Here is a 25611-nt window from a genome sequence, read left to right on the forward strand (position 1 = left end):
AATGGAGGGGAGTAGAATGAAGTGGCTTGTCACAGAGTGGAGTGGAGTGTGATAGAGTGGAGTGGCTTGGCATAGAGTGGAAGGGTATAGAGGGGAGTGGTATAGTGTAGAGTATGCATGGTGTGGTAGGGCCCTGCCATTATAAAAACACATTTCAATTGAATTGACAATCACATTTTTACCAAAATACAGTATTACTGCACACAAACGATCATGTATGAAAAAGTAATCAACTAGTGTATTGATAGATTTTAATCATATTCAAATATTTGTTTCCAACACACTTCAGAATTACTAAAATATGGGCTTCATTTGTACTAATTCTGATAGATCCTGAAACACCAGCACAGTTCATTTTTCAGGTCAAGCATGCAAGCCTTTTTACCTGTTGTATTATTGTGGGCTTATAACCACGCCCACCTCACGCCCATCACTTTGATTCATTTGTGGGCTTGCCTTTCAAAAATCACTTTATGTCACTGGTAAATGCTTTATGTTTGTTCCACCTTGGGGCAGTTTAGTTACCGCCTTGGACACCAACCTTGTTAGAGGGATAATCGCACAGTTGCCGATATACTTCAGCGTGAGTGAACTACTTTTTTCTTTTGTCTTCACTTCGTGGCTGCCTTGGCGCTCAGAGTACGAACTCGATCAGCGGTATAGTTTTTACATTATATGCGCTCTGATCTGCAAAATACACATTCTTTGCAGCAGGAATATAAACCGTGCACTACCTTATGATGACTCCAAGCTTTTACTAGATAAAACTGTTTTCTCTCCAGAAAGAACGTAAATTGCCAGAGTTACTTTGACATTTTTACATTACATGCACTTTGTGATTTGCCTAGTACACTTCCTTTGCAGCAGGCACATTGACCCTGTGCGCTACCTTATGATGACTCCAGGCTTCCACTGGACACAAAAGTATGTTATTTTGGCTGCCATGGCGCTCACAGTGCTCAGAGCACAAACTTGATCGGCGGTATTGTTTTTACATTATCTGCTTAGTACACGTTCTTTGCAGCAGTCATGTTAATCTTGAACACTACTTTATGATGACTCCAAACTTCCACTAGACAAAAGTAGGTTCTCGCTCCAGAAAGAACATAAATCACCAGAGTTATTTTCACATTTTTACATTACATGCACTTTGTGATTTGCCTAGCACGTGTTTTTTGCAGCAGGCACATTAAACTTTTGTGCTACCTTATATGAGTCCAAGCTTCCACTAGACAAAGTATGTTCTCTCTCCAAAAAGAACATTAGACACCAGAGTTATATTGACATTTTTACATCATATGCACTCTGATCTGCTTAGTACACGTTCTTTACAGCACACATATTCATTCTGGGACTTGTAGTTTTATTTTTATAACATGATACAAGCTGGAAACCAGCCCTAGAAGTAGTATTCATAAAGTTGCCCAGCTCCTTAATTCAATGTGTGATTCGCTCATTTAGTTTACGTTTCAGCTTTGCATTCTGGGAGTTGTAGTTTTATTTTTATAAAGCTGCAAATACAAAGCAGAAACCTGACTAGATGAACTACACACGTTTGAGTCTGTGAAGCTTGAGCTGCGTGTATGTGTATTTATAAAACCTACCTAGAGGAGAGATTACAGTTGATTATGCTGTACAATGGTCAATATTTTATACTAATATTTCAGTTCAAGGCTGACTGCGGATCATTAATATCATGTGCGGTGGCTCTCCTCAAGCATGTGAAAAATCATGGGTGATTTGTTTGACTACCCAGACTGCAGTAAAGGGGCAATGATCTAGTAAGTACGCAACCTTGGAGTGTAATCATTTATTCATTGCTGCACATAAGCAATCACACCCTTCAATGCAGACACCCTTGCACTATGGTGCAAAGTTGCCTTCGTTGGCGCAAGCTGCTTAATTTAGCGCCTGCGCAGGGGAAATGGAGAGGTGTGCCATATTCTTGTAAATACGGTGCATCACTGTGTTTCAAAACTGGTGCAGCGCAGATAATTTTGGTGCAGCACTGCACTGCACCAGTTTTATCTAAATCTGGCCCTTAGAGACTTTTATCTGAACCCCTTTCAGAAGACTCTTGATCAGGCTTCTGATATGCTGATGCTTTCCTTTTGTGCCCAAGATATCCTTTTTCGTAATTATTTTTGCCCTTTTTGTGCTTTTTGTTTTTGCCCGTCTGTTTTTCGCCCAACACATTTATTTCCCTGACTTGGCTAACAGTAGGGTTTTTTCCTGTGCGCAGCTAAAATTATGACTCTGCTTAATTGATATGATTGCTAATTCTGAGCAACCCTTATATTCTGTATCACATATTTCTTTATTGATGATGTGTAATGTTCTTCTTGAATGCTTAGTTCTGTTGATGTTACTTCATCTGCATTTATTTTGTTGCCTTGGACAACCCTTGGTAATTATGTATCTTTAAAACGTGGCTTTGGGAATTGTGTACATGACTTTGAGCTTTAGTTTGAAATAAACCCCTAACTTTATTTTTGACTGGAGTCTTCCTTCCATGGCAAAATTGGTCATGGTGTGTAAATTAATTGGGTTGTATTGAAATTGTGTTAATTGTTCTACCACTCCCTGTTGCCGGGTCCAAAGATCCATCTGCCTCAGAGAGCATTGATTCCTGCGAAGGATGAAAATGCTACCGCAAATGTTACTGACTTCCTCTTATTAGTAACAAGGCTGGTCTCTGGACTGCTCTGTCTCCCTTCCAGTTACTATAGTGGCCCACATGCATTCCAAGATTAATATTAGGCAATAGGATCCACTGGGATCTCAAAATGCTCATTTGTAGCTTGTCCAAGATTTGTTTTAGAATGACTGCTCTTTCTTGCAGTCCCAGAAAGATCTTCAGTGCTGGCTTTATCTTTAAACTGTTGGTCTTATTTTCTTTTCAGTATGCTTTTAGGCACCTCTTGTCTGGAAAAGCGCTGTTCAAACCACCATTCCACTGAGCTGTTGAATGACATGCCATTCAAAGATGGCCGCTGCCGCGTTGTTTGTACACCTTTGCTCCTTTCCCTAAGACTTCACAGACTTTATTTTGTAGTCAGCCTTCTTTTCCGTGATGGCCTCTGTAGTTTCAGGACTCTCAAAGAGCCTTGTTCAATGCCTCATTAGCCATCCTTTTCCTACATGGCTTCCAGACTTCACTGAGGTAGCTGGTTGTCTCACAGATTTCCGGCTCCACTCTAATGATCTATAATACTGACAGATTAATTGATGATCGGCTAGGGTTTAGCTAAACTAAACTTATGTTAGACCAACTAACCAGCACCCTCGTCAAAAACCCACCACCCGACTCAACCGACCCGAGCACTGCCGCCATCAACCTCCATCAATGGATCCTCGACTGCGCCAACACCTTAGCCCCACTCAAGAAACCCACCGCCAACCAAGGAAAGAAAAAACCAGCCTGGTTCACAGACGAACTGACCGCCACCAAAAGCCGCTGCCAGAAGCTCAAGAAGAAGTGGATCTTAGAGCGCACACCCGACAACCTCGCCTCCCTCAAAGACGCCAACCGTGAACACCACCAACGGATCCGAGTCGCCAAGCGCGCCCACTTCACTGAACGCATCAACAACAACGCCCACGACTGCAAAGAACTCTTCGGCATCGTAAAGGAACTCTCAAACCCCAACGCCAACTCCAACGACATCCCGCCCTCCCAGAAACTCTGCGACGACCTCTCCACCTTCTTCCACCAGAAAATCACAACCATCCACGACAGCTTCAACACCACTCCGCCGCCAGACCCCACCCCTGACATCTCCACAGACGCCTGCCGCCTCACCGCCTGGACCCACGTGGACGACACCGAAACAATGACAACCATGAACACCATCCACTCAGGCTCCCCCACGGACCCATGCCCACATCACGTGTTCAACAAAGCCAACGCCATCATCGCCCCCAAACTCCGCAAGATCATCAACCTCTCCTTCGACTCCGCCACCTTCCCAGACAGCTGGAAACACGCAGAAATCCAACCCCTTCTCAAGAAACCCAAGGCTGACCCCAACGACCTCAAAAACCTCCGACCGATCTCTCTCCTCCCTTTCCCAGCAAAAGTCATCGAGAAGATCGTCAACACCCAGCTCGCCCTCTTCCTCGAAGACAACTCCATCCTAGACCCCTCTCAATCCGGTTTCAGACGAAACCACAGCACCGAGACTGCACTCCTCGCCGCCACAGATGACATCAGAACTCAAATGGACAACGGCGAAACCTCGGTCCTCATCCTCCTCGACCTATCTGCCGCTTTTGACACAGTCTGCCACCGCACCCTACTGACCCGCCTCCATGAAGCCGGCATCCAAGATAAAGCCCTCAACTGGATCTCATCCTTCCTCTCCGACAGAACCCAGAGAGTACGACTCTCCCCTTTCCGCTCCAAAGCCACCAACCTCATCTGCGGCGTCCCCCAAGGCTCCTCCCTCAGCCCTACGTTGTTCAACGTCTACATGGCCCCCCTCGCTAAACTGGCCCGCCAACATCACCTCAGCATCATCTCCTACGCCGACGACACCCAGCTCGTCCTCTCCCTGACCAAAGACCCACTCACCGCCAAAACCAACCTCCACGAGGGACTAAAAGCCATCGCCGAGTGGATGAACGACAGCCGCCTGAAGCTCAACTCCGACAAGACGGAAGTCCTCATCCTCGGGCGCACCCCTTCGGCCTGGAACGACTCCTGGTGGCTCACCGACTTCGGTCCCCCACCCACCCCAGCCAGCCATGCAAGAAACCTCGGCTTCATCCTGGACTCCGCCCTCACCATGTCCAAACAGGTCAGCGCCGTCTCCTCTTCCTGCTTCAACACCCTTCGAATGCTCCGCAGAATTTTCAAGTGGATCCCAACAGGAACCAGAAAGACGGTGACCCAAGCCCTCGTCAGTAGCAGACTTGACTACGGCAACGCACTCTACACAGGCATCCCAACAAAAGACATCAAACGACTCCAGCGTATCCAAAATGCATCCGCCCGCCTGATCCTCGACATACCCCGCCGATGTCACATCTCCCCTCACCTGAAGGACCTCCACTGGCTCCCTGTGGACAAGAGGATCACCTTTAAACTCCTCATCCACGCTCACATGGCTCTACACAACACCGGACCTACCTACCTCAACTCCAGACTCAACTTTTACGCCCCCACTCGTCAACTCCGCTCTGCCAATCTCGCCCTCGCCATCGTCCCCAGGATCCAGCGCAAGACCTCCGGCGGCAGATCCTTCTCCTTCCTCGCCGCCAAGACCTGGAACTCTCTCCCCACCTCACTACGACAGACCCAGGACCTCCTCACCTTCAGGAGACTCCTCAAGACCTGGCTTTTCGACCGCTAACAGCTCACCCACCCCCCTCTCCCCAGCGCCTCGAAACCCTGACGGGTACATAGTGCGCTTTATAAATGTAATGATTGATTGATTGATGAGTACAGACAAGGCCATTAAAGGCGCTCTAACCAAACATTGCCCAAAGCCAAGGCAAGACGGTGAGGTAGAAAATGCGCATACAACAAAATACTTTAAGCACAAAGAGCCCTGTTTTCAGGCGCTCTAAATATAGTCTCATTAAGACACGTTGCCTGCAGTGACACGTGGCTTTATTTTTCTATCCCGCAGGCCTCTCTCCGAGTGCATTTAACTGGCTTTGTGCTGAGAAGCCTTCAGGGCAGAGTGACTCCCAGTCACGCTGTCCTCAGATGGGCTAAAGTATGCAGGTCATAAACGTCATCATCAGCTCAGCTCTGAATGGGGAAAAAGAACACCATAATCTTTTCATCTTTCTGGCTGTTCCTCGAGCCCCTATTTCAATGCATTCGCAATCAGGGAGCATTAAGGCCAAAATACACATTGACCTTTTTAACAAGTGAAGCTCGATGGGCAGCGGTTTCCCAGCATTAACGCGTCTTCTTATTTCTCAAACAAGGAAAGGGTTGGACACAAAAGCGTCTCTTTTCATGTTGTTGAAGCCGCACACATCTTGTTGAGCAGATTCCAGTGAGAGTTGGTTAACCTTCTCCGACAAAGCACAGGAAACAGGTGATGTTTAAATGAGTCAAGCGTTTTACATCCAGCCCACACTATTTAGCTTGAGCCCATTGACAGACTCCTATAGCTGAGAAACAGGCAGCAAGCTTTGGCAACGTCAGGAGGCCTGGTGGTAGCACGCCACTGCAATGTATATTGCAAGCATGTGACAAAAAAATAAAAAGAAGAAAAAAAGGAGAGATGCTGCCTCCTAACAGTAAGGTGACTTATTAGCAGGCCTATGTACTCTGAACTTCCAAATAAGGAAAAAATACTTTTTACTTTGAATGTATATCATAGGAAAATAGAAATCCTTTTTACACAAAGAAAATATGTTATTGACCCTGAATTACTGTAACCTGAAAACAAAGTTCAACGAATAATGACTAAAAAATACAAAAGGAAAAGAATGGGGAAAAAAAAGCATTGGGACTGTAAAGTATTAGCCTACCAACTCTGAAACAGAAGTGTGCTTCTTTTTAGGGAATTGTGGATCAAGCAAAATGCCAAAACTCACAGAAGCAAACGGTGAGTGTCATTTGAACAAACCAAAGGATGAAGAGGGCTGGTCTGAAGCCCTTCTAGGTATGTAAGTCATTTTATGTAAGAATATTGATTACTTGAGGCCGGCGAAAAAGCTAGAGCTGATTTTCCGATGGACCTAAAAAGCTATAGACAAGGTTGAGTGGCATAAGCAACGGTGCAATGTACCCACGATCATATTCTGTCTGCTAAAAGACATTGTGATGGAAGGTAGACATGGTCCGATATCAGTACACACTGAATCAGTGCTAATCGGGTAACAATAGATGAAAGTGACAAAAAGATTATGTCATAGGCCCACAGAAGAGACTTTACTTCTCATAGCTACCATATTATTAGAGAATCACAAAATAACACTGCCACAGGTTCACACACATTCATTATGAGATGGAGTTACACTCCAACACTTTGAAGAACTTCTCCTTGACCAGACTTCCGGACCTGAGTTCTGTCAATTTCCTGAAGGCTGGGGCTAAGTATGTAACTGTCTAGATTAGGGGACTTCAAAGAATGGCTGAAGCCCAGCGGGGGAGCACACCAACTGCTATAAAACCATAAGTGCTATGAGCAGGCCCTGCTACCACTTTACGAGGCGTGCTCTCTGCATTGATGTAGGGCAAAGATTAGCAAAACAGAAGCCAGAGTCCTCTACTTTCCCCCCAGAGTGCTCTGTAGGCATGGCCGGTGAATGTTCCAGAGCAAGTGTAAGAACTGAAAAGCAGTCTAAGGCTCATTCACAGCTCAAACGTGAAACTGGGAATCATCAGGGGAAGCCTGCGTGTCGTTTCCCTACTTAGTCAAGTGTGAGACAATGTGTGTGTGTGCGCGCACGTCCGTGTGTGCAGGGTATATGCGTATTTCAGGATAAATGTCTAGTTAAGCTTTTAGTGCTTCAGAAAGGCTCAGTGAGTTAAACATCACTGCTGAAACCTACAGAGATCTCAAAATCACAAGTTTGCATCCTCCCAAGACTGACACAGGCTTCCATCTTTCCAAGATTGGTAAATTAATATAATTAAATAATACATAAATCTACATGTATGCAGCACTTAGAAACTACAGACATGCGGCATTAAATGCCATGAAAAACAACGTATAAACATTTATGGAACACGTTACCAACAGATTTTAACACAATATTACTAACTCAGTTGAATCCAGTTTATCAACATTTGAAGAGTAACATTTTAGTTTGACCTGAAAGAGAAAATCAGATCACAATGAGATGTTTAAAGGAATCACGCTAGCCTAGCTGATTAAGGGTGATACCCTGGAACCGGTCCTAGGATGCTTGTTTCCGGTCCAGGGAGAACCTGGCTTGGCAGTTCGGGCTGGACTGTTCCCATGAGGAACAGGGTCAAGACTGATTTCCATATGGCTGGGTCCAACCTGGGGTGGCGTGGTGAGCGAAAAAACGATGGATTAAACCCAGATCTTTGTGACTGGGGGTGAATGTTTGATTTGCTCTGTAGTACGTCCATCATCTGTTCTTTTTGCATTTGTCGCCCCAAGTGGGAAGGGTATGCCCAGACGTGGGTCCCGTGCTCACTGCACCACTGGATTCAAGCTAGCCTAGCTGATGAAGGATGATACCCTGAAACCGGTCCTAGGATGGTTGTTTCCGGTCCAGGGAGGACCTGGCTTGGCAGTTCAGGCTGGACTGTTCCCATGAGGAACAGGGTCAAGCCTGATTTGCATATGTTTGATTTGCTCTGCATTCTGTCCATCATCAGTTCTTTTTGCAACATAGCAAGAAAGCAGCACCAGGACTGGTCTGAGCGGCTTGTTCTGCCGCTCAGATACTACGCGGGAGTCTGTGGAGTTTCTCCTGCCCTGCTGTGTAGCAGAGCCGGGTTGGAGAATCCTAAGGGTTCTTTGACATATCACATCTCCCTGAATTGGCTGCTCGCATATCTTCACGTCTGATAGGAAACTGAAGAAGTTCCTTGATGAGCATGAAGACTCTGATATGGATACCTCTTTTCCAAACTCTAAAGCTTCTTTGAACAATGATTTGATGTCTTCAAGCACTCATATTCTCAGTACCTGGTCTTATAATAATGGATGACAAAATTGTCCTTTTCACTCTTCCACCAATATTCCTAAACATTTCTTCAACTACATGAATATTCACCTTTGTATTTGCTGTAATATGTTTTTTTTAAATGCCATCAAAGAAGCTTTCAGAAGGATGTGTAGAACCACACTAGTCATATCATCTGTCAATGTTCAGTTATCAATGCTATCTATATTTATGGGGACTCAATGTTCAAATAATTTTTTCTGTGCTGGGGAAGTAGCTTGTCCAGCATTTCATAGTTTTGTGGGGAAGGGCTTTGGGGTGTTAGGGCTGAACAAACTGTTAATTATTTCAGGATGTACATTTTCTTTACTTTGGTTGAAGCCTCTGCTCTTTGACCCCCCTCTTCTTTCTTTCTCCCCACTGTCTCATTGCCCAACCTTTTCTGGAGTTTTTCTTACCCTTTTATGATTTGGTGCTGTTGTTTTATCTGTATGGCATGCCCCTCTCTGTAATACTTGGAGGAACACTTATTATCTGGTTATATTCAATATTCACATTGGAGTCCCTTCTCTGAGGAACTCTCTCACCACCTTTATTACACAAACTCATGCACACACTAAAAACAGTCTCAATATACTCTCACTCAATACCAAAGGTCTCAACGCCCTCCTTAAATAGCCAAAATATCTGCCTATCTTTATAAGTTGAAAGATGATATAATTCTGCTTTAAGGGACTAAGATCCAAGAGAGGGAAGCGACCTCTTTTAAGAATAAATGGATAAGTGAGGCGGCCTTTTCCATTGCTCTGGGTATAAAGAATGCGGCATTCCCTTTAGTTGCCAAGAAATCTAATATCTCTATGCTGAATAGTAAGTTTGACAAAGAAGCCAGATGGACTATCTCCAAAATGTGTACAGAAAGTAAATCCGTTTATTTCATTCATGATTCTGCACTAAATGGGGACCAACGTTTTTGGGAAGAACTTTCCTCGAATATGGCTTTTGTCCCCGATGACTCACTAATATTCTGTGGAGGGGGTTTCAACCTTCCTATGGATTGTACTATTGACAGATCCTCTAACTGTATTTATTTACCTCTTTGGACTCTCAGAGCCATGAAAAATGATTCTCTCTGGGTTTAAATAAAAAGATGCATGGATACATCAACACCCAGATACACTAGACTTTATATTTTTCTCCCCACCACACCTTTTCTACTCCAGGATTGATTACTTATTGACCTCTGGCTCTGAGACACCACACTGACTTCACTAGTATAGAACCCAGGCAAATCTCGGGCCATTCCTTTATCACCTTACAGTTTACATGAGGAGCGCCTTCTACTAAACGTAATTTCTGGAGATTGAATGGAGATTTGAATGACAAGATCATTACAGATAGTAAATATGAGGCAAAAATCAGCACTGAAATTCAAAACTTCCAAGATGCAAACCCAGTCGATGATACTTCCCGTCTTACCAGATGGGAAGCCTTGAAACAATGTCAGAGGCATACTTATTAACATCAGATCCTTGATGAATAAACAAACTAATGAATCACTGAACAACCTGGAAAAAGAAATTAAATCAAAAGCATCTCCAAAATAAGAAATAGGACTAATACACAGTTGCTGGCCAATTTAAATAAAAATAAGTATTGATATAATTGTTTATTGAGTAAGAGAGCAGGTTAAAAATCAAAAATTTGTTTGCATGTGCGAAGTTAATAGAGCGGGCAAAATGCTGGCCACACTTAAAATTTAAGAGAATAAATTCTTATTTTCGAGTATATGAGACTCGGATGGTACAATTCATACTAACTCAGAATGTATCGCAGACATTTAAAAAAAAATCTATTTGACCTTATACACAACATTAAACAATTTGACTCTGAACAATATAATACATTCCTAACTAGACTAGTACTCTCGACTATCACTGATAAGGAGAAGATAACTCTTGCCACAACATTTTTCTATGAGGAAGTTTGGTCAGTTACAAAAGGACTGAAATCCTCCAAGGCCTCGGGTCCCGATGAATACATTGCATCTTTTTATAAACTCCTTTGGGTTGATCTAGATGTCCCTTTGGGACTTAAACCAATCATTCTCCTCTTCAGGAGAAATTACCAGCATGTCGGTTGAAGCCTTCATTGCACTTCCAATAGAAGGAAATGGTTTATATCTCCCTAAAATGTATAGGCCAATATTGTAGATTAATATAAATGCTAAAATCTATGCTAAAGCCCAGGCCACTCTCTTAGACAAATTAATTCTAAAATGAATTCACCCCACCCTAGTGGGATTTGATGAAAATAGGCTTTCTAGCAATAACACAGGACTACTCTGTCATGTAATAGAGAGGGCATCTCAATTATCGTCCCCTACAGTAGCAATAGCTCTTGATGCAGAAAAGGCATTTGACAAAGTATCTTGGCCCCTTTTCAAAGCCGTCCTTAATAGATCTGTTTTAGGAGAAAATTTTATCGAAATGGTGATGACCCTATACACCCATCTCAGATCAAGAGTCAGACTTAATAGCATTCTCTTTGATTATTTTTACCAAAAGCAGGGTGCAAGACAAGGTTGTCCCCAATCACCTTCATTTTTTCTCTTAGCAATTGAATCACTGCTACAAGCCATAAGAGATAATGACAAGATTGCAGGGTTTAATTTGTTGGAAATGGCCCTTTCTGCAGTGTTATCCCTAAACCATTTGCCTTTCTCTTACTATTCTTCAGACACTCTTTTTGCTGGTTTTAAGACTCCGGGTACTTTACTACTGCTCATCAGTGTTAAAGTGCATTGGTTCTCTTCCCTAGAACTTGATATAATTGGCTTACACCTGTTTGGTTTATTTAATTTACCTGTAAATCCCTTGTAAAATGGTATATCATACACCCAGGGTCTGTGAATTAAATGTTACTAGTGGGCCTGCAGCGCTGATTGCTACACCAACAGAATTAGCCTTTCAAACTTGTCTCAGGCCTGCCACTGCAGGTCCTGCATGTGTAGTTTACTGCCACATTGGCTTGGCAATTAAACTACTTGCCAAGGTCTAAACTCCCATTTTACTACACCTAGGTCACTCCTAAGGTAGACAAAACATAGCTCTATGGGCAGGGTGCTGTGTATGTAAAAGGTAGGACATATATTTCTATGTTTTCCGTGTCCTAGTAGTGACAAAAGCCTATTTTGTTTTTCACTACTGTGAGTGCTGCTCCTCTCATAGGTTTGCATTGGGAATTCCCTTATATATGTCTAAGTAGTAATTTCTGATCTGCAAGAAGTAGCGTCGGCATGTTTGGTATGTTGAGTGGTAGTGAGAAATCCCGCCTACTGGTGTAGGTGGATTTTACATTTTAGAAATGCTACTTTTAGAAAGTGGGCATTTCTCTGTGCTTATAACTCTAGTGCTTTGTAGCCTGACTCCAATCCACCTCTAGGGCAGAGTGACAGCTCCACTTGGTGCATACTTTTCAGACAGCCAACACACAGGAGGGTCTGGGTGTGACAGAACAGGCATGTACATACTTATAGTCATACTGGACTGGGGAGAGGGAGGGTTGTTCACACCTTACATGTGAATAGGCTGTGTCCTGCCCTCACACAATGGGCTGATTATCCCCTACTGATGTCTGGAGACAGGGCTGGGTTGAAAGGGTGTTGTGCTTCACTTGAAAGGGCTTTTGAAGTTAACCCCTGAACAAAGGCATTTTGGTGTATAAGTAAAGGGGCTCTGGCCCCATGATTTTGAGAGCACTTTTGGAACTGGGACTGATCCTCTGTAAGACGGACTGCTGACCTACACAAATAACTCATCTGGACTGCTCTTCTATTGTTGCCCTGCTAGCTGCAGCTGCTGGGTGGTATAAAGGACTGCTTTTCGGAATTTTGCTCTGCTGTCAGCTGTACCCTGATATTGGACTGCTAAAGAGCTGTGATGCTATCAGGAGAGATCACCATTGGAGCTGCTGGTTTTACTGTGTTGGTATGTGCTGCTCTGCCTCCCCACTACTGCCTGCTTGTGCCCCTTCAAGAGAATCTCAAGGAGCCCAGTGCAGGAGGAGCACTGTTTCCTGCTCTTTGGTTTGTCTAACACAGCGCATGAATAGCGCTTTCATAATTATTGCTTTAGCGCTGGGTGAGCACTATCCGTAGTCCATTGGTTGCTCCTGCGAACCGGGTGTGAGGAAATTTGCCTAAAGAGCGTGGAGGAGCGCTGACCACTCTCTCCCTTGTCTGGACCTCAATTAGTGCATGGTCAGTGCTTTTAGGTACTCTGTGTCTCAGCCCCTAGTAGGCACGCTCTGGGCTCAATGGAGAGATTGTTCCACACTGAGCACACCTGAGAGTCAGCCAAAGCCTGAGTCCTGGGGTATCAGCCTCCTAGCTGGTATGCCCTCTGGACTTCCCTGACGGCTAGCACAGGCAGTCTGCCACCACCTCAACGGCCCTTCCTTTCTCCAAGGGGGATGTACTGGTGAAGAAGGAGTGTGGGGGACCTCCGGCCCTATCGAAGATGCATTCTGCACGGCAGGTGTAGGTTCCTGTGAATCCGGATATCGCACTCCACTAATTGAGGGCACCCACAGTTGGCGAAAGGCCTCCAGGATGGGGGGGCCATTCCCTGGATCTCGTCTGCACTCCTCAGTGCCAGTGCTTCGGTGCGGGGACACATATTTCCCAGGTGCTCCCCAGTGTGGCGGAGTGTTGGGCTTAGAAAAAGAATACTTGCAAAGCATTATGGGCAGAGTTTACCCGAGCGCAGTGAATATACTAGCAGCAGCTCTCCTGCTGTGCTGGGAGAGCTGCTTTAACTTTGAGGATTTCTGTTTTATGTAAAGCATTTACCAATTTCAAGTGTTTTAAGGGGAGAGCCACAAGAAATGACTCTGATTAGGTAACTGTGAACAATATGACTAGCGCTTCAATACCGTCAATCGAGTTCCCGCTGTTGTGCCTGTTCGTCCTGTGAGCACTATTGTCACCATGCTGCATGAAAGGAAGAGACAAAATAAACAATTCACCCACCCTGAAGTATATCAGCAATTGTGAAATAATCCATGTAAAGGGCAGTCCACAAAGCGTGACAAAAACAGCCTCAAGGCGGGACAAATATAAAGCAATTACCAATGAAATCAAGAAATGTTTGAAAGGCAAGCCCACAAACGAGTGAAAGTGATGGGCGGGACATGGCATGGTTAAAAGCCCACAACACTTACAGCAGGTCAAAGCGCTTGCATGCTTGACCCAAAAAAACAAAGTGCACCCAATTGAAAAGGGTGTGGTCGCAGAGGTCAAAAAGGACCGTAAGAGGTCCTCCAAACATGCATAGCGATGAATCGTGCAGGACACCCCAAGCCTTCAAACCAATTTAAGCATTAGAAACAGCTCTGCTTCCTCAAGTAACGAAGGTGGGAGAGGAAGCTGTGTGTTCAGTGCGCTGTGGTGTTAGTCCACTTCACACAATTTAATCATTTGACCCCAGGTGCCGACAGCTCATGGCAGCTGAAGAAGGGTAAAGTAGGGTTATTATGGCCTTCTATTGCCCCGCTAGGCCATGGGCAAGCGCCGCAATTGCTGCAGCTCTATGCTGGCTCCATCCCTCAGCCAGCATGCCGGCAGACACCATTTTGACGGGGAGAGAAGGACATCACAGGGGCTTGGAAAAGTCTCAGATCTGTGGATTCCTGCAATGTAGTCAGTCCTCATTCATCACAGCTGGCAGAGAATGGGTTCCCCCCTCATGGTCCAGCTTACCTGTTCCACCTGGATATGACGGGTGCTGCAGCCTGGAGGGCCCTCACACCAGAGGATCAGTCTACACGGGTCCCTGTCATAGCCATGCCCCCCTCAATAAATGCTTTGACTCCTCTCTTGTGACATACTTATGAAATATTATAACCAGAACTTATTTATTATTTGAACACATGCTATCATCTGTTGTTGCTTTTTTTTCATTCAAAACATTTATAGTAAAGAAGTACCGGACGTACCCAAGTTACACATCTTATGTGGATATAGAGTAATCGCCACAGTATTTATCTTAAAACACAGACATATTTGGGATATCAGTAGAGCAAGAAAACCTAAACATGCATTCATTTAAACCTTTCCCACTTAACTTTCAGCAAGGGAGCTAATGTAATTAGGCCCTGATTCAAAGTGGTCTGAAAGAGTCTGTGGTCTGTACCCCACATGGCGAGTACTGATACATTATTGTATTCACCATATGCAGTATAGACCCCATTTCCCACTGTTTCCTTGGCAAAACTGAGATATTACATACAGAATATGGTGGTTTCTGTGCTGAATTCTGCCTATATCGGTATTTATCACGTTTTCACCTTGTACATTTCAGCTGTAGGTTTAATGCAAGCTAGTTTGCATTATTCAGGAAGTGTATTTTCAGCATTAACTACTTGGTTATTTTAGTCCAGACTTCGGACAATATTTAGAGTGTGGTGAAGTGGGAGCACTGCAAATCGAGTGTGCTCTAGCAAACCTCTGCTTCTCCTGACCAATTTAGAAAGTTTCAGGTTTATAACAACTGACACCACTGCCGCTGCTGTTGTTAGCTTCTCATCTGGTGGCTCATCCATCAAGGAGCTGAGAGGTCATAATTATTGCCAACACCTACAATTGAGTAAAGGGCAGCCATAAACCATTTCCTATACACCATGTCATGATTGGCAGAAATAGGCAGGGAAAATGCAGAACGGCCGCCATGTGTAGGGAAAAAACTCTGGGCCATATTTATACTTTTTGACGCACAACTGCGCCAACGCAGTTGTGCGTCAAAAATGTTAACGCCGGCTAACGCCATTCCAAAGCGCCATACGGGCGCCTTATATATGGAATGACGTTAGCCGGCGGAGCTGACTGGTGTGCGTAAAAAGAAATGACCCACACCAGGCAGCGCCGGCGTAGGGGAAAATGGAGCTTGGGCGTCAAAAAATGGGGCAAGTCGGTCTGAGGCAAAAAATCTGCCTCAACCCGATTTGCGCCATTTTTTTTTACTCCCACCCTCCATTGACATGACTCCTGTCTTAGCAAAGACAGGAGTCATGCCCCCTTGCCTGTCCCCTGGGCATGGTCATTGGGCATAGTGGCATGTAGGGGGGCACAAATCAGGCCCCCCTATGCCACAAAAAAAAATAAAAAATTACTTACCTGAACTTACCTTAAGTTCCCTGGGATGGGTCCCTCCATCCTTGGGTGTCCTCCTGGGATGGGCAAGGGTGGCAGGGGGTGTCCCTGGGGGCATGGGAGGGCACCTCTGGGCTCCTTCCGAGCCCACAGGTCCCTTAACGCCTGCCCTGACCAGGCGCTAAAAAATTACGCAAAAGCGGCTGGACGTCATTTTTTTTGACCCGCCCACTCCCGTGCGCCATTTTTGCACGGGAGTTTAAATAAGGCGCAAATGCCTTGGAGTCATTTTTTAGACGGGAACGCCTACCTTGCATATCATTAACGCTTTGCGTCGGATTTGCGTAAAAAAAAACGACGCAATTCCGGCGCAAACAGAGTATAAATATGCCCCTCTGAGTCACAAGATTCAAGTCATTTGTTTTTTGTTTAGAGAAAACAAACTCCCCAAGAGAAAACAAACTCTCACTTTGGGTGTTTGTTTTCATTAAACGAAAAAATTGTCCTAGCAGGCACATTAAATAAGGAGCCCACTCACCAAACCTTCAGTGCTGGGAAGGGAGTCACAGCAGTCACCTTCACACCACAGAGTTCACCAGCTAACAGGCAGATTGGTGGCGTCCATAGCATCTGCCCTCCAAGCAGACCCACAAACGGTCTGCCTGGGTCTTAATAAGACCAAAGGAGTAATTACACATTCGATAGTTCGTGACCTCCGTACGGTTCAGGGAATTCAAGAACTTTGATTGGGAAATAATTGGAGATCTTTTTGTGCAGAAGGGCCCATCTTGCCTCCGATATTGTTATGCTAGGAATGATTACAAATATGTTTGGAAGCACATTTATTTTTCATATTTGACCCAGGTCTTCTGAATAATGAATAACTGAGACGGCACGGCCTTTTGCTGAGGGGAATAATCTCAAAGGCATGCTTATTGAATTCTAGTTTAGAAATTCAGATGTTTAAGCATGGGTAATAGCAATTGCGGAGACAACTGTTCAGCAGGTGGAGGTTTTGTAAGTGGGCTGGTGTATTCCAACAGTTCTTTCTGCAGAGGAATTCCATGCTGGGTAAGTACTCCTTCTCTGGTGATTTTTAACTTTTCATCATGCTACAGAGATCAAAATGAAATCAGGTAGCACAACATTATAACTATTTATTCACTTCGTAGTAAGACTTGTGCTGTGTCTCAAAAAGTGGGTCTACATTTATGGCGCCATTGTTATGGGAACTTAGCTGCATGACAGCACTTATAGGGAGATTAGGAAACAATCTACTTGAAGCAATGGTGGGGAGATGAAGCTCAAAATCTCCTAAGAGAGGCATTTGCTTTGACCACTTTTGGGTAGCAGCTATTTACCTGGCTGCCTGGTAAGCAGTGCTTTTTTTCTACTATTTATTTGGCTGCTGGCTAAATACTGGAAATTATGTTCTGTTTGGCTGGCGACCATGCTAATAGCAGAAAAACGTAGTTATTTACACAGATGTTGGCTAAATAGTAGAGATTCTGCACTGATCCGCTGGCACCCGTGCAACTAGCAGAACAACTTCATCATTTACCCAAACTCTGGCTAAATTGTAGAGATTCAGAACTGTTTGGTCAGTGGCCATACAAAAAGCAGAAAATCTTCAATGTTTATTTCCCAGCCACTGGCTAAACAGTAGAGATTCTGAACTTTTCGACTAGAGGCCATGCAAATAGTGGAAAAACTACACTATTTAACTGCCCACTGGTTAAATAGTAGAGATTCTGCACTTTCTGGCTGGTAGCTGTATAAATAGCAGGAAAACTTAAATATCTACCCAGCTGCAGATTAAATAGTAGAAATATTGTGCTGTGTGGCTGGCACCCATGCAAATAGCAGGAAAACATCACTATTCACCCGGCCACTGGCTAAACAGTAGAGATTCTGCACTGTGCGACTGGCAGCCATGCAAATAGCAGAAAAAAATCACGCTTTACCCAGCTGCAGGGTGAATAGTAGAGATGCTGCATGCAAAGGCTGGCGGAAAGTGTGTGCCTTGGCGAATTACGGGTAGTGGAAAGCGCAGCGGGTGCGGCTGCACCCGCCGCAATGCCACATTGCCGCCGAGGCCATGTTCACCGAAGTGCCAGTGGGCAGAAATGCTGTTTCTGCCTGCCAACCCTCCAGTGAACTCATAATAGGGCCGGCCGTGTTCTGGCCGAACTGGCGGTCAGGTGGTTGTATGAGCCATAATGAGGGCCATGGTGTCTTGGGAGTCCCTTTTTGGAATTGTCTCGTGCTCCACAAATGTTCCTACTTCTTTACATTTACCTGCAGATGTGACTAATGATAACAATGATTAGAATGTTTGCAAAACTAGTTTAAACTGTTTACTCTTCTAAAGCTATATACTCGTATACTCTGACTTACTCATGAAGCCATGGGCATGTGCAAGGGCCAGATATAAGATTACGAAAAGACTCAAGTTTGTGAGAACACCTTTTTGCTGCAGCAAATCAGTGGTTTCTGGAATTATTCATTCTGGTTCAGTTCAATTAAACATATAATACTAAAGCATCTGAAAACAAACATCCGTAAAAGCAAACAACAACAATTGAAATGTTGTATCCCAGTCACATACAACCATCTAATATTTAGGGTGATTTTATCAAAACAGAAATCATTGCATTTGGCCCCTTATGAAGTGACCAACACAATATAATTGAAAGGCTTCATTATAATCTCATGACAGAAGTTAAAAACACTATGGACCTGATTTAGAGTTTTGAAAACGGAGTTAACTCCAACAGGAAGGTGGAGGACAATACTTCCGACATCCTGAGGGAAAGCTGTCTGCCAAATTTAGAGTTGTCCGCTGGCCCTGTAGTCAACTGTTTACATTGAGAGGAATTGCTGTCATGGCAGCTCCAGTCTATGCACAAAACATTTGCAGGACAGTACAGTCAGATATGATGGCTGAGTAGGCAACTTTAAAAAAATGTTTCTTTTAAAAAATAAAGTCCCAAACAGGAGTTTGTTTTTGAAAAACAAAATAACGAATGGTCCCACATGCTGGCAGTTTTCTCCCCAGGTGACAGGGTCATTATTTTCTTTCCTGTCCCTTACAGCTAGGTTTCACTCTAATTAGGGTTGATGGTATAAAGACCTTCCTTCAACAGCCCATACTTTATTGGGCCATCAGAGGAAGTATTCTTTTGAGATGCGACAAGCCCAGGAATTTGACTATAATAAACTACACTGAATGTCATTGGAATATAATAAATTGTCCCACTAAATCAGAGAAAGACATATAGGTGGTCATTATGACATTGGCAGTCAGCTGACCGCCATGCCAGCGATGGCGGTAGGTCTGTTGCCAGTCTGGCGGTGAAGTCTGCCAAATTATGACCATGACGATGATCCCTCCCATAGGCAGCCAAAGTACCACCGAACCGCCAGTGCAGTCCGTCCACGCTGACCACGGCAGTTGCCATCTTCAGGCTGGCGGAACACCACACCCCACCCACCATATTATGACATAGCAGTCTGCCAGGATTTCCGGGGCGGGACCACCGCCATGAAAAGCCTGGTGGAAAAAAAATCATATAAAGGAGACACTCACCTCCAAGGACACAGAGGAGTTCGCGCCCGCCATGGAACCCTAATTGGAAGTCCTGCCGATGCTGTACCAGGTGATGGCAGTCCAGGAGAAGCAACGGCGACAACAATGGTGAGTACAGCCGCCTAGCACACAAGGGAAGGAGGGGAGAGTGACACACCCACATGCACAACACACACCATATACACATACCACACACCGAGAACTATCATGCAGAGAAATGCAACCAAATAAGCCAGAAGCAAAGAAAGCCAGGAGACATGCCTTTAGTCCAACCACTTTAATTCGTTGGGAAGAGTGACCTCAATAACATATACAGAAAGGGCCATTGGCCAGTCCAGTGTCAGTAAAAAAACACAGGGCGACATCCAAGGCTCAACTTGACACCTGACAGCCCAAATCACTCCACTGGGCAGGGGCAACATGCTGACGGTAGGCAGGCACTTCAGGGGACAAGGGTGCTGGGGTTTTCTTCGGAGGGGGGTCCTTGCACTTGGGTTTGGGAGTGGTCAGGTCCTTGCTCCATTGCCTAGGGGGCAGAGGTGGTGGCCTGGAGCGGGGCCAGAGTGCCACTCTTGTGCCCCTTAGTGGCAGGTGTAGCTGCAGGGGGAGGGACATTGTCAACACCAGGGCAGTGCGCGCTCTATTGGCGACTAGAATGCAAAACCCAGCACTCTCAAAACAACGTCATTTATGCATTGTGCTGATATGTTGTTGTTTAACCTTTTGCATTGCAGAGTTCAATCCTAAAGACTTATTTTTAATGTGCTTACAAATGCTGTTCATTTGCAATGTATTGCTGCAGGCTTTCAGAGTGTGTTAGGGTGTGGTCCCTTTCCAGGGCCTTTCTAGAGACTTTCCCTGCAACATGCCTGGGTGTGGTTGTGGGCTGGGCGAAGACTCTATAAAAAGGAGCCAGCCCAGCTCCAAGTGCTCACTATTCAGAGGTCCCGGTGCAGAGCAGCAGCTACTTCTTGAGCTCCTGTCCCGTTGGCCTATTTGATCTTCCAGACATCTGACTTTCATTCTTCATTTGGAGACCCTTGTTCTGGGCGGTAAGACGGTGGTTGGGCTGGCCTCCCGACGCCGTTATCGAGAACTCTCATGTTCTTGGGCCTAATTCTTTTATGATTTGACAGAGTACTTTGCGCATGTGAAATATGCGCTTGAGTGTTTGTGACATTTGCAGGGTGACTTGCGAATCGGCAAGACGCGTGATTCGTTTCGTGATAATTTAATCTTGTTATTCATTGCACGCTACCATTTCTTGACAGTTGCATGGTGGCTTAAGAATCGGCAAGACGCGCAATTCGTTTTATGGTGTTTTAACTTTGTTGTTCATTGCTCGCTACCATTTCTTGACATTTACATGGTGGCTTAAGAATCAGCAAGACGCGCAATTCGTTTTATGGTGTTTAAACTTTGTTGTTCATTGCGCGCTACCATTTCTTGACATTTACATGGTGGCTTAAGAATCGGCAAAAGACGCATGATTCGTTTCATTGTACTTTGATCTTGTTATTCATTGTGAGCTGTTATTTCTTGGCATTTACATCGTGGTTTACGAATCGGCAAGACGCGTGATTCGTTTAATGATGATTTGACTTTGATATTCATTGCGTACTACCATTTCTTGGCTTTTTACATTGTGACACTCGAATCGTCAAGACGCACGACTCTCTCCTCGAGTTTAATTCATGTTGTTTATTGTATGCCACTATTCTAAGATATTTATCATGTATTATTCGAGTTGACAAGTTATGTGATTTGTTTTTCCTGAATCTATATTGTGTTATTCATGGTGCACAATCCTTTTATGGTGTTTACTATATATATATATATATATAAATCTACAATATGCGCAATTTGTGTTGAAACATTTTAAGAGTACACAGAAGATCAGAGTGTCTGGATGCAATATTGTATGGTCCTAGTATGCATTCTCAAAAAATGATTTATATGACTGGTTTAAAATTTAGTCAGAATGTTTTTCTGATTCTCATGTAAAGGAAAGTACTTGAATAAAAAAGTTTTCATTTAATCCATCTTGATTCCCTTACAGGTATCCGGCCATCTTGAAACTTAGTCATTTTAAACTTAATTCTTAGATTGTTCATGTTTTCATAATGACTATGCTTAGAATCATAGTCTAGTATTGATTTCAGGAGATATAATTTTCATATTGTGTGTTCTAACCTTTTTCTTACTACAGGTCTCCATCCCAGCTGTTTCCCTTCCTAATCCCCTCTTCCCCTCTTGAACTCTCTTAGCCTCTGTGATTTATCTATCAGAGTCTTGGAGCTGTTGAGTGGTGGATGTGTTGGGAACGTGCGCAGACCCCGAGGATCTGGTGACTCTGACAGACATGAGTGGACTGGAAGCTGGAGGTACTGGGCTGGGGGAGAGGGAGCTTCCTCTTAGTGTCAGGAGGGGAGGAGCAGAGAAGAGGTCAAGGCGGGAAAGGAAAAGTTTCTTAGGTCCAATGGGGCGGGTTGTGGGAGGAGGTTTGGCAGTGGAGGTAGAGGGAGGGATTGTAGGAGGAGTAGGTGTGTTGAACTGGTTTTCAGGTGCTTGTACAGTGTGCATGTGTGAGATATATGGCTGTTGAGTGTCTGAGTGGGAGCGTTTATGTGTCTTTGGAGGGGGCAGACAAGGTGGGGAAGACAAACAGGATGGGTGAATGTATGTTGTGGTGTCTGCAAGTGAGGTGGGTGTGCTGCATGAGGTTGTGATGGTGGTGACTTCGCAGGTGGTGTATGGAGTGTTGATGTGACTGTGAGGAAGGAGGAGGAGGGGGAGACAGTGGAGGCAGTGGCTGTTGTTGTATGTGCTTCTGTGGGTTGGCTGTGTGTGTGCTTGTGGAGTGAAGTGTGGAGCCTGTGCTTGTCTGTGTGAGTTGTGTCTATTGTCTTGGGTGCATGATGGTCTGATTGTGTGTGTGGGATGGGTTGGGGGCGAGAGCTTAGGGACGGGGAACAGGTAGTTGGAGGGGGGATGGAAGAACCAGGGACACTGGCTGCCATCAAAGAGGAGGCCAGAGCCTGAAATTATCTCTGTTGGACAACCAAGCCAATGTGAATGCCCTCCAGGTAGGCCTTGCATTGCTGCATCTGGGATGCTAGCCCCTGGATGGCATTCACCATGGTTTACTGCCCTACAGAGATGGATCTCAGGAGGTCAATAGCCTTTCATTGAGGGCAGCAGGGCTGACTGGGGCAGGGGCTAAGGTGCCTGGGGCAAAGGAGACGCCCACCCTCCTGGGTGAGCGGGCACAGGCAACTGGGTTGGGGGCTACTGGGAGAGCTGTTCTGGTACAGGGGTGGCAGAAGATGTTGTAGCAGGGGTGGTCCCATGGGGGTCTGCCACCACCAGGGAGCTTCCATCGGAGGAGGAATCTGAGTCAGATGTCGTAGCTCCTGTCTCCCCCGTGGTGCTCCCCTTGCCCTCCAACCCACTGGTCCTCTCGGCATCTGTGGACTCTGCCTCCTGGGACCCGTGGGCTGCAGCTCCCCCACTCGCCAATGCCCCTGCTCCTTTGCCAGATGATGCCAATGCACACAAGGACAGTATGAGAAAAGGAGAGAGGGTGGGGGAGAAAGAAAGGGAGCACAGGATCAACCAAAGCAACAACAGCACATATGGCATACACATCACAATCACTCACTTGGGCTAACACTGTTCAAGAACCACAATGACTAAACATTACCTGGGAACAACAGCAGAAATGAACCCAAATATTACCATCTGCACACCTATTGGGACTCACTAAGCCATGCCTGCCATGGTATGCCAGATACTTGCCTTTACCAAATATACATACCACCCAACATTGCAAAGCAGGACTCCACAAGATTAGCTAAACCGACATATTCGGGCATCCACTAACTAGAACCTTGCACCCAAACACCATGGCATGCAACAAAAAAGAATACCACACAGTGTGTAGTCACCCCCTGGTGGCTGCTGTGCTGCCTTCAAGTGAACATCCTACTCTGGATTGGCCAGTGCCAGTATGTGGGCCATTTGGGGGCCAGGGGGCCACGGTCACCCCTTCCTTGTTGGGAGGCCGTCTCCAGCTGCGCCTCCAAGGTCTTCCAGGGCAGGCGCAGCCCGTCCTTAAGGGTGGAGGGGCCACACACCCCCACCTTTGGCCCTTATGAAGAATGCCAGTCAGGCTGAACAAAGCTCAGTGTGACAGACACTCTTCATGTTTAGGTCAGGCAGACAGGAGCGAGACACGCGCGATTTGCACAGACTCCTGGCTGCCTGAGCTGAACTTTGCTGGGCTGAAGTGGTCACAGCTCCTGTGGGTGTGACCTCCTTGGCTCAGCAAAGGTGCCTTGAGGCCCTCCCCAGGGTGACGAGGGAAGCATCACCCATTGACTTCGACCTGGACACTTCAGGTTTAAGCCCTGAAGGACCCAGGGCGAGTGTCAATCAGTGACACTTCGTCACAGAGTGGGGTGGGTTCAGCAGTCTCACTGACCCCATCCCACTCTGTGATGAAACAGGGACTGCTGCCTTCCCTTATTGGCTGACCTAAGGTCAGCTAGCGAGGGAAGGCAGCAGTCCCAACCCTCCTGGGATCTTCGAGGCTGAAGGTAAGTGTGTGTGTGTGTGTGTGTGTGTGAGATCTTTTTAAATGAATGTTTGGTGTGTGCGTGTATGTTTGAATGTTGATGAGTGTTGTTAATGGATGTGCGTGCATACATGTGTGTATGAAAGAATGAGTGTGAGTGTGCCTCCTGCCCGCCCCCTGCCTCCTAAAACTGCCGACCGCCACTGCTTTCGGGCCCAGCGTCTCAGTTCCTCCCACCGTTTCCTGCAGTGGGTGCTCCGCCAGCTATGGACCCCCCAGGGTCCGCACGTCCTTGGCAATGGCACGCCACAACCCCTTCTTCTGATGGGCTCTGACCTTCATAGAGAACACAGATGAATGGACACCATGAACTCAACACTCCATTCTTTAACAAAAATAGCTTGCACACTGCATAGATCTCACATCAAACAAATATATGACCTGTGCCCCTGCTTACACATTGCATGCAGCAAAAATACACTCCACAAATGACACACTGCCAGCGCACACATACATCTCCATATAGCCATGTCGCATCCAATGTCCCCACAAGGTACTCACCTGTTGGTCTGGAGGCCCATACAACTGCCCATACAAGGGTAGAGCCCCATCCACAAGCTTCTCCAGCTCCTCCAATCTGAAGGCTGGGGCCCTTTACCCTGTAGCACGGGCCATCGCAGGTTCCAGACACAGGACACAGCAGCACATGCAATGGAGGTGTTGACCTGTAGAGAGTCAGGAATCAAGTGAAGTGGGACAGAGAAAATGGCGGTCACGTCCGCAGTGGTGAATACCGGCATTGATCATCATTGGTTCCTGTGCTCCACAGACCTCCAAGTTAACCAATGAGGAGTTACACGGCGGTGCAGACCACTTTCCACCATGACACCAAATGCCGGCAGAGTGAGGTCACTTCCACCTGTCCCTGCACACAGGACAGGCGGTTGTCAAATCCTAATGCTGGTACTCATGGCTGACAATATAATGTGCATCATAGGTACCGATGGTACACACCAAGACAATTCCAGTCTCTTACATACATACCTGCTCTGTGTACTGTGATATTGTATGTCCATACTTCCTGTAGTCCCACACATCTCATGTTTGGTTAACCTAGATACCTACCACTGGTGAGGAGGAGGAGGCAAGCACCCGTGTACAGACCCCTAGTGGACTTGGCTACACTGGAGGAATGCCACATCATTGTGACCTATAGTCTGGACAGGGCCACAATTACTGAACTGTGTCAACAATCTCCCACTGGCCCCAGTGCCTGTGTCCCCTGAATGGTGTGCCCACTCCCACTTATACCACGGCCTTCATCATCTTTCCTGTGTGGTGTTGACTCGGTCCCTGTGCAGGTGGGAACACTCCCCCCATGCTGTCAACTGTGGGGGAGGAAGTGGGGGTCCACCACCAGACTTCCTGATGGCAACTCGGTGCCTGGAGGCCACTGCAGGCACCTTCCCCCGTAGGTCGTTCCACCTCTTGCGAATGTCATCCCTTGTGCGTGGATATGCTCCAACGGAGTTCACCCTGTACATGATCCTCTGCCTAGATCCATCTTCTTGGTAATGGATATCTGCTGGACCAGTGCACCGAACAGTTGTGGCTCTACCCTGATGATTTCCTCCACCATCACCCGCAACTCCTCATCTGTAAAACAGGGATTCTTCTGTGGGGACATGC

This window comes from Pleurodeles waltl, chromosome 6, assembly GCF_031143425.1.
Source record: "Pleurodeles waltl isolate 20211129_DDA chromosome 6, aPleWal1.hap1.20221129, whole genome shotgun sequence".
Classification (NCBI taxonomy): Eukaryota; Metazoa; Chordata; class Amphibia; order Caudata; family Salamandridae; genus Pleurodeles; species Pleurodeles waltl.